The sequence below is a fragment of the Oncorhynchus kisutch genome, linkage group LG11, assembly GCF_002021735.2.
Source record: "Oncorhynchus kisutch isolate 150728-3 linkage group LG11, Okis_V2, whole genome shotgun sequence".
In the NCBI taxonomy this organism is placed as follows: domain Eukaryota; kingdom Metazoa; phylum Chordata; class Actinopteri; order Salmoniformes; family Salmonidae; genus Oncorhynchus; species Oncorhynchus kisutch.
The window spans coordinates 76,292,806-76,309,506 of record NC_034184.2 but is presented as its reverse complement, the minus strand read 5'-3'; the positions used below and the strand labels follow the sequence as shown (position 1 = coordinate 76,309,506).

Genomic DNA, 16,701 nt, shown 5'->3' with positions numbered 1-16,701 from the left:
GTGCACACCCTTCTGCCCTCACAACAGCCTCAATTGGTCAGGGCATGGACTCTACAAGGCGTCGAAAGCACTCTGCAGGCATACTGACCCATGTTGACTCCAATGCTTGATACACACAGGAAACTGTTGTGTGAAAAACCCAGCAGCGTTGCAACGTTTGTCACACTCAAACCGGTGCGCCTGGCGCCTACCATCATACCCTGTTCAAAGGCACTTCAATATTTTGTCTTTCCCATTCACCCTCTGAATGGCACATACAATATCCATGTCTTTAACCGGTCTCCTACCCTTCTTCTAAACTGATTTAAAGCGGATTTAACAAGTGACATCAATGAGGGATCATAGCTTTCACCTGGTCAGTCTATGTCATGGAAAGAGCAGGTGTTCTTAATGTTTTATACACTCAGTGTATAAGTGCTCAGTGCTAGTGGTTGTCACTACAGACCCGTGTTTGATCCCAAGCTGTGTCGGGCCCGGTAGACCCATGAGGCGGCGCACAATTGGCCCAACGTCGTCCAGGTTAGAAGAACTTGGCCGTCCGGGATGGCCTCATCCCATCGCCCTCTAGCGACTCCTTGTAGCGGGACAGGTGCATGCACGCTGACATTGGTCGCCAGCTGTACGGTGTTTCCTCCAACACGTTGGTGCGTCTGGCTTCCGTGTTAAGCGAGCAGTGTGTCAAGAAGCAGTGCGGCATGGCAGGGTCGTGTTTTGGAGGACGCATGGCTCTAGACCTTCGCCTCTCTCGAATCCATACAGGAGTTGCAGCGATAGGACAAGACTGTAAGTACCAACTGGGTAAAAAGTATTTTAAAAATAATAAACTGAGTTCTACTGATGATTCTGTGGTGTAAATATATGACCAGTATTTTTATTTATTAAATCACCCCTGATATGATAGTTGTATGGTACTGACTATGAACAGTCCCTGAGGTTGAAATTAGGTTTTGCAGATCTTGTTCAAATCCAAATTCAACCAGAATTCTTTCTTCTGTGTTGTTTTATGATGGTCCCGACACAAATCTAGGGTTGCTACCCAAGCCGGCTGATCGTTCGTTCTATTGGTTCGGTTGCCAGAGACGCGACACCAGTCCATCAGTCTTTTTGTTCTGTATTTACGGAAGCGACCCAGTCGTATATATTTTTGACGTTTAACATGACTGTAAGTTAGTCGTACGTAGTTGGCTAGCTAGCAAGCAAGGGAGAAGAACGTTGCCAGCCAGTATGGCAATGGAACATTTAGAACAAACGACTGGGTCGCGTCCATGGATACAGAATAAAATGACAATGACTGGCATTCGAACCAATAAAACGAAAGACCAGCAGGCTTGGGTAGCAACCCTAGATTTGTGTCGGGACTATATCTTGTGGAAGGATGAAATATTATGAATAAATTAATCAAAATGTCAATCATTATTTGAATATGTTGGTTATCCACTTAAAAGTGATAATGCCCAGCTGTCTGGCAAGAAACCCCAGTCAGAGAGGAGACACTGGGAGGAGAGGCCCCAGTCAGAGAGTCGACACTGGGAGGAGAGGAATGGAGAAGCCCCAGTCAGAGAGGAGACACAGGGAGGAGAGGAATGGAGAAGCCCCAGTCAGAGAGTCGACACTGGGAGGAGAGGAATGGAGAAGCCCCAGTCAGAGAGAAGACACTGGGAGGAGAGGCCCCAGTCAGAGAGTCGACACTGGGAGGAGAGGAATGGAGAAGCCCCAGTCAGAGAGTCAACACTGGGAGGAGAGGAATGGAGAAGCCCCAGTCAGAGAGAAGACACTGGGAGGAGAGGCCCCAGTCAGAGAGTCGACACTGGGAGTAGAGGAATGGAGAAACCCCAGTCATAGAGAAGACACTGGGAGGAGAGGAATGGAGAAACCCCAGTCAGAGAGAAGACACTGGGAGGAGAGGAATGGAGAAGCCCCAGTCAGAGAGTCGACACTGGGAGGAGAGGAATGGAGAAGCCCCAGTCAGAGAGTCGACACTGGGAGGAGAGGAATGGAGAAGCCCCAGTCAGAGAGTAGACACTGGGAGGAGAGGAATGGAGAAGCCCCAGTCAGAGAGTCGACACTGGGAGGAGAGGAATGGAGAAGCCCCAGTCAGAGGAGACACTGGAAGGAGAGGAATGGAGAAACCCCAGTCAGAGAGAAGACACTGGGAGGAGAGGAATGGAGAAGCCCCTGGACCAACTGAACTGATGCCACTGCTGCATAGTTTTACATTTTTTCTCACTGTTTGTTCTTTTGAACAATCACATCAAATCTGAATAGGGTTGCCTGTATAAAACGCAGCCTATGAGAACAAAACATTGGCGGCTCAAAGAACAATTGACACCTTCGATTTGCTCTTATTTTATTAAGCATAACTTTGAACAATACTCCCTGTAAACAGTCAAAAATCAGCACCTTGGTAGTCAGAAGAGTGGTCCCGGAGAGACAACTGGAGCAAACCAGGGCTACGTTCAGGAGGGAACATTAGAAATGTCTTGTGTAGAGCAGTTTCACTAGTCTATATGACAGAGAAGCATGGCTCTTCTATAGAGTAGGCCTGTATTTATATCTGAACATTCTGGAATGTTGAATCCCACTGGACGCCAGCCATGTATACTTGAGGGAGTATACATCTAATAGATCGGTGGGATACTAGCCAAGATGGTGGATAAATGTCTTACTCAGGCTGTTAAACATTGAAGAAAATGGTCACAGTTGGTCTATTTAAGGGGTGTCTCCCCCATAGACACCAAAGGGATAGCGACTGGGTCTGGTCTACTTAGTTCATTGACTGTATATGAACCAGAAACAACGAGGGAGTGGGATGTCTCTCTTCCTCTTCCGTCTCTGACACGAATCTTCGGGAGCTGCTGTGTCTGCTGGTTTTCCAGTGAGACTGATTTAGACCTGAGAAACCAGGTTTGCGTCTGAGCAATGTGTGTATCATTGGATCAATGCATCTCCCAGAGTTCCCCAGCCCTGTCCTAACACGAGCAACATAAACAACTTAAAACAAAGGAGTCTCCTGACTTCACCCATCCACTAAACAACACCGTCAGTCATCGTTATCTGTTCGCAGGCCTTCACAGAGCCCTCCCAGCTGCAGGTAAAGTTGACACAATAAGTTAGTTGTAAAAACAAGAGACAGGAGCAGTCCGTCTCACTAAACATGATTCAAGGCTGGTCGTATTGCTTCAAATCTGCAGTATTCACTAGCGCCAGGCATCACTAGATTCGTTCTGCCCCTGAACAGGCAGTTAACCCACTGTTCCTAGGCCGTCATTGAAAATAAGAATTTGTTCTTAACTGACTTGCCTAGTTAAATAAAGGTAAAATAAAATTATCATCTAGAACAGAGACAGCATCAAAGCATCCCTCAGGGGGTCATTATCATCATCTAGAACAGAGACAGCATCAAAGCATCCCTCAGGTGGTCATTAATTATCATCATCTAGAACAGAGACCGCATCAAAGCATCCCTCAGGTGGTCATTAATTATCATCATCTAGAACAGAGACCGCATCAAAGCATCCCTCAGGTGGTCATTAATCATCATCATCTAGAACAGAGACAGCATCAAAGCATCCCTCAGGGGGTCATCAATCATCTAGAACAGAGACCACATCAAAGCATCCCTCAGGGGGTCATCATCATCATCTAGAACAGAGACCACATCAAAGCATCCCTCAGGGGGTCATCATCATCTAGAACAGAGACCACATCATAGCTTCCCTCAGGGGGTCATCATCATCTAGAACAGAGACAACATCATAGCATCCCTCAGGGGGTCATCATCATCATCTAGAACAGAGACCGCATCAAAGCATCCCTCAGTAGGTCATCATCATCTAGAACAGAGACCACATCATAGCTTCCCTCAGGGGGTCATCATCATCTAGAACAGAGACAACATCATAGCATCCCTCAGGGGGTCATCATCATCATCATCTAGAACAGAGACCACATCATAGCATCCCTCAGGTGGTCATTATCATCACCATTATCAAAACATTGAAACAAGTGAAACAGACAGATTTTTGGAATAAACCAGATGTAGTCACAGAACTACACAGGTAGTTCTGCTCGTCATCACTCATCCCTTCACTGTCACCAAGCTCAGATGGCGCCGACAGAAATGGTCGTCTCGAGTCCTTAGGAAACTATGCAGTATTTTGATTTCTCATACAAATATTTATGTACATATTCTTATTCCATCCCTTTAGATGTGTATATAAGGTAGTTGTTGGGAATTGTTAGATATTACTGCACTGTCGGGAACTAGAAGCACAAGCATTTCGCTACACTCTCATTAACATCTGTTAACCATGTGTATGTGACCATTAACATCTGCTAACCATGTGTATGTGATCATTAACATCTGTATGTGACCATTAACATCTGTTAACCGTGTGTGTGACCATTAACATCTACTAACCATGTGTATGTGACCATTAAAACGTCATTTGACCTCCAATATCAGGCTATAGACTCAAAACAGTGTTCTGGCACTCCAGTGTGTGTCTGTGGCATCTGAGACCAAGGTTTGAACACTGGCTAAGGGAGTGTGGTCACGGAGACCTATTGAATCCACATTTAGTCTAGCTGGTGGGCAGGGGCTAATGCCAGGCCCGGGAAAAAATGATTTTTGGTCCCAGTAAAAGATTTACAACCAGTTGTGATTTCAAAGTCAATAATGTGTGCATTAATTTGGATTGACCTCAAGTATAAAAAAAGTATCACAGAGCTAAAGAGAACCAGTCAGTGGATTTATTAACACCTGTTAATGTTTGTTAGCTGTAAACAGGAAGGACGTTCCAGTGACCATAGTTACCAAGAGGCTCACAAATCCCAGAGAACTGGAAGATTTGTTGGTGGAAAAATTATTCAAAGCGAGAAAAAGAGACTTTCCAGAATTCTTGAAGCATCCCAGGATTCTGACAAAGAGTCGTTTGCGTTTCCTTAAGAGTGTGTGTGTGTGTGTGTGTGTGTGTGTGTGTGTGTGTGTGTGTAGCCTTTGTGTTGATCCAGAGGTAGAAGAGAGGATCATGGTATCTCTGACTCCCGCTCGATGCCGACGTACTTCAGAGCATCAGCCTGACTGTACCTGAGAGAGAAACATGACCAGTTAGATAGAGATGTCAAACCAACCACAAAGTGTGTGAGTGTACGCGTACGTATAAAAGTTGGTTTACAGTTACTCTACTCTAACGTCATGTCAGTAGACAATTAGAATGCGACAAGTGTTGATGGGTTAAAAACACTGAAGACAGTCTGAAGACAGTCAGTTTTCTTGTCTCACAGGCATCAAAAAAGTGAATGTCTCCGCGACTGTCACAACATTCATTGTCGTGGTTACTGGGCTGCTACAGCAACAAGACCAAATCCATCTGTGCAGAGACTGTGCTGGAGGTCTAAAATAGCCCAGTAGCATTAACTGTGTTTACTTTAGTCACTCACAACCGTAAGCTGTTTTCTGTCAGTTCGCCATTACCTTGTAAATAATGTTGTGGGTTTATGTTCCTCAATGAATAAAAAAAAATAGATATACATTTAGATTAAAACTAGTCTCATATTCACGCACTATCACTGATCAACTCTCTCACATGTTAGAATACTTACTGGGCGATACAGCAACTTGTACTTTTTATCAAAAAAACTAAAATCCTGGCATTGAAAGGGTATTTTGAGCACAAGGTGTTGAAATTAACATTGCTATGGGCTTTTGTCGCTTGACAAAGCTGTCGTACAGGAATGCCTGCCCAACTGTCAGCTATACCTCGGGTCATTAATGAGCTAACAACGAACCAAAACGTTGTTTCAAAAGTTGCTTTTAGTTGCCAGGCTTGCTAAATTGACATTTACGTAATTTAATTTTAAACTGATGGGTTTATTAGAGTTCAAAAGGACTTCAAACTCAACTCTGGACCACTAATAAAGGGACTGATTTCCACCTAGGAGACCAGGTGTGTGCAATTAATTATCAGGTAGAACAGAAACCCAGAAGGTTCCGGACCTTGTAGGGTAAGAGATGAATACCCCTGAAATAGAGCAAGTATGCTATTTGGAACACCAGGCTGCTGAAGTCATGCAGAGTCTGTCATTTTGTTTCCACTTCTTCATAACGACGACACGTATGATGTCGGACGACAGAATGTTCATGATGTCGCTGCGACAGAGACCCGAATGCACTGTCGGTTTCCAGTTGAAAGTATTCAGACCCCTCGACTTGTTCCACATTACAGCTTAATTCTTAAATTGATTCAAATTACTTTTTTCCCCCTCATCAATCAAACACACACACACACACACACACACACACACATAATGCCACAGCAAAAACAGGTCTAGAAATTCCTGCAAATGTAAAAAAATAAAATTAATAATTAAAAAGGATTGTGTCAAAGCACAGATCAAGGGAAGTTTACCAAAAAATGTCTGCAGCATTGAAGGTCCCCAAAAACACAGTGGCCTCCATCATTCTTAAATGGAAGAAGTTTAGAACCACCAAGACTCTTCCTAGAGCTGGCCTTCCTGCCAAACTGAGCCAATTTGAGAAGGGCCTTGGTCAGGGAGGTTACCAAGAACCCGATGGTCACTTTGACAGAGCTCATCTGTAGAGATGGGAGAACCTTCCAGAAAGGAAACCATCTCTGCAGCACTTCACCAAACAGGCATTTATGGTAGAGTGGCCAGACGGAAGCCACTCCTCAGTAAGTCACATGACAGCTCACTTGGAGTTTGCCAAAAAGCACCTAGACTCAGCCCATGTGAAACAAGATTCTCTGATGAAACCAAGATTGAACTCTTTGGCCTGAATGCCAAGAAACACATTTGGAGGAAACCTGGCACCATCTCTACGGTGAAACATGGTGGTGGCAGCATCATGCAGTGGGGATGTTTTTCAGAGGAAGGGACTAGGAGACTAGTCAGGATCAAGGGAAAGATGAACGGAGCAAAGAAAATGACAAGTCTCTGAATGTCCTTGAGTGGCCCAGCCAGTGCCTGGACTTGAACCTGATCAAACATCTCTGGAGAGACCTGAAAATAGCTGTGCCGTGACGCTCCCCATCCAACCTGAGAGTTTGAGAGGATCTGCAGAGAAGAATGGGAGAAACTCCCCAAATACAGGTGTGCCAAGCTTGTAGCATCATAACCAAGAAGACTTCAGGCTGTAATCGCTGCCAAAGGTGTTTCAACAAAGTACTGAGTAAAAGAAAACATATGTAAATTAGATACTTTTTTGCTTTTAATACATTTGCAAACATTTCAAAAACCCTGTTGTTGATTTGTCATTATTTAGTATTGTGTGTAGATTGATGGGGTGAAAAAAACATTTAATCGTTTTTAAAATAAGGCTGTAACGTAACAAAATGTGGAAAAAGTCTAGGGGTCTGAATGAGGCCCTGTACCTTAATTAAGAGTTTGTCATCGAGACCAAATGGGGAGGGAAATCGACACCCTCCTCAGAGTATTCACATGGACACGTGCTGATTAATACGATCCTAGTTGACCCGGCCGCCATGCTGCAGACTGGCTGGTCAGTAACCCTGTTGACCCGGCCGCAGACTGGCTGGTCAGTAACCCTGTTGACCCGGCCGCTAGGCTGCAGACTGGCTGGTCAGTAACCCTGTTGACCCGGCCGCAGACTGGCTGGTCAGTAACCCTGTTGACCCGGCCGCTAGGCTGCAGACTGGCTGGTCAGTAACCCTGTTGACCCGGCCGCTAGGCTGCAGACTGGCTGGTCAGTAACCCTGATATACTGACCTGTAATCAAAGAAGAGCTCCTCTCCAGTCTGGATGCTTCTCTTAGCGAAGATCCCTATCCTGTGGTCCCCATTCACCATCATCACTGCAGAGAGAGGAGACTGTCAGCCGAACACAGAGGTTGCATCAGAGTGTTACGTCTGTTGGTCCCATCTGCCGGTGTATTAAGTTATATACACCAGACTGGCTGGATCAGCTGATATGCATCTGGTGGTTTAAACACGGCTGTAGGATACTTTCTCATCTTGACCCCTGGGGAAACATTCACACAAAATCATCTAATCAAAGTGTTTTAGGGGCTGTCTGACCTTTTGCATAGCAGTTGGGATGGACGGAATGGTTGGCGAAACGAACCTTGTTTCCCTTCCTAGTAGCATCCACTACAAAGTCTGGGGAAGGGGGAGGGGGGTTAGCTTGCACTCCCACTTAACAAAAACATTATTTCAATACTTGTGTGTGTGTGTGTGTGTGTGTGTGTGTGTGTGTGTGTGTGTGTGTGTGTGTGTGTGTGTGTTACCATTGTTGAGGTTGAACAAGAAGCTACACATGTATTTGTCATAGACCTTCCCTCTGCGATCAGCCTCATCTTGGGAGATTATCTACAAGGAGGGGAGCGAGAGAGAGAAACACACACACACACAGGATCAACAAACAGAACACAATTATTTTCCACAGGTTTGTACATCACATACATGCAGGCAAAACCCATCACCCAGACAGAGTTGAGCCTCACCTGTCCACAGTACTCAGAGATGAACTCATTCTTCTGAACTGACTATTTGATGAAGATGCCCCAGCCTGCGACGTCAGACGGCGCTAAGAGTAGGAGCTGAGAGGTGGGGGAAAATAGTGAGCAACAGATACCAAACCAACAAAGGAAAAATCCTGTACAGCTGGACGATCCATACTGTGAGTGTATTTTACCTTCTTGGCCCCCCTCTGTATGGAGCAGTTTTTACAGGAGACGTTCTTGCTGTCCCAGTGTTCAGCGGCTCCGCAGGTTAGACACAGGTCAGGGTCACACTCCCTGACCGACAGGTAACACGGACACTGCTTGGTGTTGCACTGGGCCTTACACCTGCATCCTGGGAAACGTTTCTGACCTACACACAGACAGACGGAGTTATAGAGTGAGTGTGTCACAGAAACCGGTCATCTGCAATGTAATATTGTATGGAATTAAAGTATTTAAAATGTCCTCACACTGAGCTGCACTGGCAGAACTTGCAACAAAAAATAAATTAGTCATAAACTCGTCACATTGACCACAACACATTCAAAGTTTGTGTGGAGCCGCAAGCTAACAGAGTATTGTGAAGGTTCCAATGCTAGGAGAGATGGAGACAATAGTAACCTTTCTTCAGCTGGATCTTCCTGCAGTAAGTGGCCCATAACCTGAAAACACCACCACCAGTAAGTTAGTATGTATTTTCCATGAAAGTTGACAACCAGATCCTCCGACTGTACCCTTCTCAGTCACCCCATTAGTGCACCCTCAAGCAGTCAGTTTATATTTTGGGCGAGGCTCACCTGTGGTGTTTCCACCTTCTTCTTGCGCGGGGACGTGTCTTCGTTCTCAGCCGGGGTGCGAGCGATGATACTAGACTCCTTTACATGGAACTCACACACCTAGAGACACACATTACTAGACAATATACAACCTGCCAAGTTAGACCACAATGTTATGAGTTCAAAGGGGGATTTTTTTTTAAAGAAATGTGAAAGACAGAGAAAATGACTTTCAGCATAGGTGCTGTGGTGATAGATACACACCTGTCTGCAGGTCTTGGTTCCTAGGAGTCGTGCTATAGGGCAGTAGTTATCATAGTAGGTTCCGATGAGAACCCTAAAGAGAGAAGCCTCGGCAGCGCTCCAATCAACAACCTGAGGATCACACGTCAGCTTCAACTTGTCTTGGACCTCTCGTTTGCCATGCCATCAGGGTACTCCCTCATCAAACCATCCTAGACAACCACCACAGAACAACAATCAGAAGTGGAGGTGTGTGTGTGTGTACACTTGCCTGCAACAGGTACATATAGCACTCGTCACCACAGGGTTTACTGTCCACCAGATTCTCCATGTTTTTACGCATATAGGTGTTAGGAGTTGCATGGAAGGCTGGAGAGAGACAGAGATGAGTGGTCACAGTGAAGTCAGAGAGGAGTAGAGCAGAGCAGTCTAAATGAGGAGAGAGAAAGAGTGTCCGTACACTCACGGTGCAGGAAGCAGTCGTATTTGAAGCAGCGTCGGCAGAACAGTGTGTGGAAGGAGGGTAGACTGTGTTCTCTCTGAACGGAGCGAGCGTTAGGACCGTCCATGTTAGGAGTACACTCTGGAGGCGATGCACCCGGCAACTGGGGCTCTGTCAGCTCCTTGTACCTGATAACACACACCTCATTATAGTACAGACAAAACAGAAATATGCACTACTGACACACACAGGAGTACTTCCTCTGCGGAGCCCTTATCAGGGAACATGGAGGAAATGGCCTCAAAGATCTTATCAGACGGAATCTTCTTGGAACTGTCACTGCTGCCTTGGCCTGCAAGCAGAGAACACATAGGGGTTAACACACACACACACACAACTTCCTAAAAAACAGTCACTGCGTCAGCCCACACAGGACACAGGAGGGTAAGCAGAGATCAAGACCTGAGAGGACCTAGGGAACGGAACTAGGTGAGATAAAGGGGAGAGGGAATAGTTTTGGGATAAGCCTAATTTCTATTCTTGGTTGGATAATAGCAGAGGCAGTCAGACTTACTTTCAGTGTTGATCAGGGATTCCTCAACCATGTGGTCCTTCCCCTCACACAGCTCCATCTTCAACTCCTGCTCGTCTTCATCAAAATCCTCCTCGTTGTCACTGTACTGGGTCAGGGCCCCCACCAGCTCCACAAAGATCTCATCGTTAATGAAGCCGCACTCTGGAATCAGACACGGCAGTCATTAAACATGACACCACATCAAATCGAAAGGTGATAGTATAAAACAGTGTCTTACCCCTGTCTCCGTGAACTTTGCTGTCGTAGTTCTTGATGAGCTCCTCTATGAAGGTTCCGTCTTGGTCCAGAATCTCGTCTCCCATGTAGGGGATGTTGTGGAGAACCGTCTCATCTTCTACCTACAAGGCAGGTGACACACCTGGCCTACTGACACACACACCTGGCCTACTGACACACACAAACACCTGGCCTACTGACACACACAAACACCTGGCCTACTGACACACGCAAACACCTGGCCTACTGACACACGCAAACACCTGGCCTACTGACACACACAAACACCTGGCCTACTGACACACACAAACACCTGGCCTACTGACACACACCTGGCCTACTGACACACACAAACACCTGGCCTACTGACACACACACACACCTGGCCTACTGACACACACAAACACCTGGCCTACTGACACACACAAACACCTGGCCTACTGACACACACAAACACCTGGCCTACTGACACACACAAACACCTGGCCTACTGACACACACAAACACCTGGCCTACTGACACACACAAACACCTGGCCTACTGACACACACAAACACCTGGCTTACTGACACACACAAACACCTGGCCTACTGACACACACAAACACCTGGCCTACTGACACACACAAACACCTGGCCTACTGACACACACAAATACACCTGGCCTACTGACATTCTTCTGACACCTGGCCTACTGACATACACCTGGCCTACTGCCATTCTTCTGACATACACCTGGCCTACCTTGTAGGTAGAAGTAGCGAGTCAGTAGGCCAGGTGTGTCAGTAGGCCAGGTGTGTCTGAACAACTCCATTAAAGTTTAAGAAATCACTATCATCAAGTCGGGACTAGACTACTACATCAGATTGGATAACTACAGTTTCAGTGCACGTGTAAGTACAAGCTTAGTATGGAACAGTGTGTGTGTTTTTGTGTTTACCATGAAGTTCTGCTGTAGCGGGGACCAGGAGTACATGACAGGTACAGAGGTCACAGCGTTGAGCGTCTTCAGAGGGATCACCTGTTTGGAGAACTCAGAGAAACCACTGTGCACCGTGCACTGTAGGAGACAATATACACATTAGAGAACTCAGAGAAACCACTGTCCACTGTAGGAGACAATATACACATTAGAGAACTCAGAGAAACCCCTGTCCACTGTAGGAGACAATATACACATTAGAGAACTCAGAGAAACCATTGGTGAAGAACTATAAAAGGTAAAACATGGTGAAAAACAATAAACGGATGTTTTTAAAAAATGGACATCTGTTAGCATGTAAAACATGGATTTACGATATCTTTGGCTAGGTGCGTGTGTGAAGTGCACACTGACCTCTCTGGTCCCTCGTAAGGAGCTAACAGATGTTATGATGTGAAGGGGCTGGATCCTCCTGGACTTCCACTCAGCATTCAGGATGTCTGTACGCTCCAAGATCCTCTGACGGTTAGAGTTAAACATACTCTGAGGAGAAAACGTCCTGTCAGAAACCTCTCTCTGTCTGTCTCTGTGTGTGTGTGTGTCTCTGTGTGTGTACCTTGACCTCGTCGGCCCGTCTGAAGCGTAGCCTCATGTACTCACACTTCACCCTCCTCCCCCAACCCACTGGTCCCTTCACAGACCGCTTCCCTGTCAGCACCATGGTCAGCCTGGAACACAGGCCTTTACAATCATGCACAGTACAGGAGAAAAGGCAAAGACCGATGCTTCCGCATTAAGGGCTGAGATTTGTATTTATTTTTTTAATGGCCCAAATTCACAAGCTGCAGAAATCATGTGTCTGCATCAAGACCGTTGTCTGATTGGTCAAAACCAAGTACTGATGACGCACTACTAGAAAGAATACTGCCGTTTGCTCTGGGTAGAGGAACTAGTCTCTCCTTTTGTTTATCTGCCCTGACATTGTCATATCTGACCAGCCTGGGTGGGCCTGGTCTAATCCAACCAGGTCTTCCTAGAGGACACATACACTCTACAGGCTGCCATGGAAACCTGTCATCACACACCACCAGGCACCACACTGGATACTGATGTCTAGGGTTTCTCTAAGCAGAGAATGACTCGCAGTACATTTACACAATATAACTTTACTTTGACCATAGTTACAGGAAACACAAACAACGTATTCTGCTGTTATTTCTCAACACAGACAGCACACCTCATACAGACATGAGGTTGAGAGGAACACAGGGTTGAGCTGCAGTGCAGCACCCCTGGATGGAGAGCAACGGGGATTGTTGTGAGGAGGAAGTCTACCCAGCAGCCCTACAGTTGCCAGATCAATTTCCCAAACACCAGGTCCGGATTCAAACAGGAGACCTTTAGGCTATAGGTCAAACGTTTTAAGCCGCTGGGCTGCGGCGCTACTCGAATCTTTCTGTTTAACAGTTCGATACAAACACGTTCAGATGTTCGATGAGGGTCTCAATATTAAGACGAAGGGTACAATTAATCGTGTAAGGTAATACTGTACTACACTAGTGCAAGACCACTAAATCTCCTACTAGTAACGCGCTGCGTAAATTATCCTAACCTGCTACGAAAACGTAACTTCCGGTCGTAGTTAACACCGAGTCAAACCCCTCTCAACTGTCTCTAGTTGTTTGTTTTGTTCATCAAACCGCTTTGATGTCATTGCCATCGCTGTCATGTCAAATGTGACAATTTGACAGAATTGTAGCTAACAGTAATTTTCAACGTAGCTAGTATCAAGCAAACTTGCCAATTCATATGAAGCTAGCTAAGTGTATTTCAACCCATCCTACCAAATAATTCTGATTCTTGTGAATGTGTGCCTTGACCTGACGGAAACTGAGTAACCTTAAGGCTTGAATGGCTACAAAGTTCAATAAAGTTAAACGTTGCCAGGAATGAGTCAATGCGGAAACATTGAAGGAAAATTCGTCCACAGCAGACAAAAAACACCCGAGTTAATTGGCACATCTATCATATTTCCACATTGACTGGCTAACTGTTTTGCTTTATCTCTGATAACTGCCAGATCAGGCAAGTCCAGAGAGGTGTCAACGAACAGTAGTATCCTTCCCTACCTAGCTGGTTGGCCAGCAAGCGAACTAGCGACCAAGACGGAGGAAACTAACGTTGTGACTTGCTATTCGTATTATTTGTTTTTCAATGAGGAAACAATTGTATATGTTGACAGCGTATCCTACCTGCAGAGGGGTCGGTCCTCATTCAATGTAGTGACTCGGGATCAACTGGACACACAAGGAGAAATAATCTTTCGTTGATCGGAATTACTACTGTTTTGTTGGCTAGCTCGTTAGCAGAGAGAAGGGGCTGGTGGTGATACATTGAAATCGCGCATCCGCGGAGTCGACGTCCAGCTCTAGCTAGCGAAAGAACAACACCGGCTCGCTACACAAAACCGGGCGCTTCTCTTTGGTCTGCACTTCCCAGTGGAAATAACACGGATTTATTGTAAATATACTATTTTATTGAACAGTTTTTCTCAATTGCAATGTTTTTCCGCTTAACGAACTGGCTAACTATTCAAACAACTCTCCGTCTATCGCTCAACATTCGCCGCCCACTCCAACCACAGTAGCGTCAACGCGCGCCAAACATATGGGCCAATCACCGCAGCGGGTATTCAGGCTTCTCACTGCGATGCATCACGATAGGTCTGATTGAATCGGGGCGCTGGTCAATAATAGACAGCGCTACGTTGGGGGGCCCGGATTGGGGGACATGTATACAAGTTGCTTTTGTTCTCTCGGTTTTCTTTTATAGCATTATGTTTTCAATGATACAAATGTGTATATGCGATGTGTATATGCGAGGTGTTTACAGTCGCCCCTGGTACCACGTTAACGTGCAACTATTTACAGTTATGACTCTCCATTAGATTAAGGTAATAATACCATATTTAATCATCATTGAGACAATTAGCCATGTATAACATGAGTAGCCTAAATATTGGTAGCTAAACCGTTATACACAAATCAACGCAATTTACTCAACGGTGGATGTGTTTTATATTGTAGACGACCGTTTACATAGTAAATATACGCTGCATTTCTATTTTGGCCACGGCCTGTAAACCTTGCAATGGTAGAGTGTAGTCGCAACAGTCTGAATTCACTTCCTCTCCTCATCCCCACGGCCTGTAAACCTTGCAATGGTAGAGTGTAGTCGCAACAGTCTGAATTCACTTCCTCTCCTCATCCCCACGGCCTGTAAACCTTGCAATGGTAGAGTGTAGTCGCAACAGTCTGAATTCACTTCCTCTCCTCATCCCCACGGCCTGTAAACCTTGCAATGGTAGAGTGTAGTCGCAACAGTCTGAATTCACTTCCTCTCCTCATCCCCACGGCCTGTAAACCTTGCAATGGTAGAGTGTAGTCGCAACAGTCTGAATTCACTTCCTCTCCTCATCCCCACGGCCTGTAAACCTTGCAATGGTAGAGTGTAGTCGCAACAGTCTGAATTCACTTCCTCTCCTCATCCCCACGGCCTGTAAACCTTGCAATGGTAGAGTGTAGTCGCAACAGTCTGAATTCACTTCCTCTCCTCATCCCCGTTCCTCTATCTGCGAGCTAGACTGGCATCCTCCGGTCCATAATTTCCCGCTAGACTGGGAAGTTTACAAGGAAAGAAGCCCACTAAGGTATATACTAAAGGAGTAGCCTCTGCCGAGTCCGGAACAAGCGGATGTTTTTTTTTATTCAGACATTTTCAAAAATCAAACAGGCATAATTCACATATATAAATAACATGTACTTCAATAGACAGAACACGTGTAAAAAAAATACAATAAAAAAATGTAATAAAACAAATCACAGGGTGGTCTACAGGGTGTCACACGTATTTAGTAGATGTTATTGCAGGTGTAGCGGGATGCTTGAGTTCCTAGCTCTTGATATGAGATCAAGGGCTTGTTTGGATTTAACCCATTTCAAAGATGTATATAATCACTTTTCCTCATTTAAGACAATAAACAGCGGGGGTAGTTTGTAAAAAAACAAACATTTGTGAATGAAATATTTTGCCATGATGATCAAGTTATACACACATTCATTAGCTTCCCTGTCCTTATAGGTGACCGCATGTCCCGGATTGTGCGGGACAGCCGCATTTTGTCCCGCATCCTACAACCAAACAATCATGTCCCTCACATTATCAACAAATTCATACCACTAATTTACAACAAAAAAAGCCAGCGTAATATCGTAAACCAATCACATTGTCAAATCCTTTCGGTCTAAATTCCAGCTAAATTTGTCGGACAGTTATCTACTTACAAAAAGAGAGGAATAGCTACAACAGTAAGTAAATAGCCGTAAGACCTATTTGTTTTGGGACCCACCCAGGGGTGGGTGGGTCCCCGTGGGAATCGAACTTACAATTCCCCCATGGAAATCGAACCCACAACCCTAGCATTGCAAGCGCCAAGCTTTACCAACTGAGCAACATCACATTATCACAAACCATTTGATGTCTCAATTACTGTATTGGAAAGTCTACAGGTACTAAACTAGATGACAAGCCTATGTACAATACAGTAATGTCCATTTACATTAAGTCGTTTGTAAGGATAGTAAATTAATACAGCTCAAAAAGTGGTTGTTTTCCATGTTATTTGATTAAGACAAATATTTAATATGATGTGGATGTTTGGTGTCTTTGACCATAACTTTGCACCTTTTGATGTAACTGTTTGAGGACAAGGTTGTTATTTCTGGATCCCATTAGAATAACAAATTACAGAGAAAGGGACAGAGCAACAACGCTTACAATTCCAACAATTGAATCCTGCAAGATACTGTTTTTAATTATTAAAACCTCTTATTAAGGTGACAGTCTCTGAAATCAGGCACTATAATTACTTTAAAATATATGTATGTCGACATTACTTATTTTATTGATTTCTCACCATTTTATAAGACAGACATCCAGACTTTCCTAGGACCATGTCAACGTCCTC

At 45.1% G+C, this 16,701-nt stretch overlaps 1 long non-coding RNA gene and 1 pseudogene across 1 annotated transcript; both read right to left on the bottom strand.

The window, feature by feature from the left end:
• Positions 1-2,330: 2,330 nt before the first annotated feature.
• On the bottom strand, positions 2,331-14,337 carry LOC109900126 (histone-lysine N-methyltransferase EZH2-like; annotated as a pseudogene).
• Positions 9,523-9,972, bottom strand: LOC109899211 (uncharacterized). Its single transcript, XR_004211510.1, has 3 exons — positions 9,962-9,972; positions 9,802-9,870; positions 9,523-9,713 (listed from the first exon to the last, which is right to left on the bottom strand). It is a non-coding gene; the product is annotated as an uncharacterized LOC109899211 (long non-coding RNA).
• Positions 14,338-16,701: the final 2,364 nt, after the last annotated feature.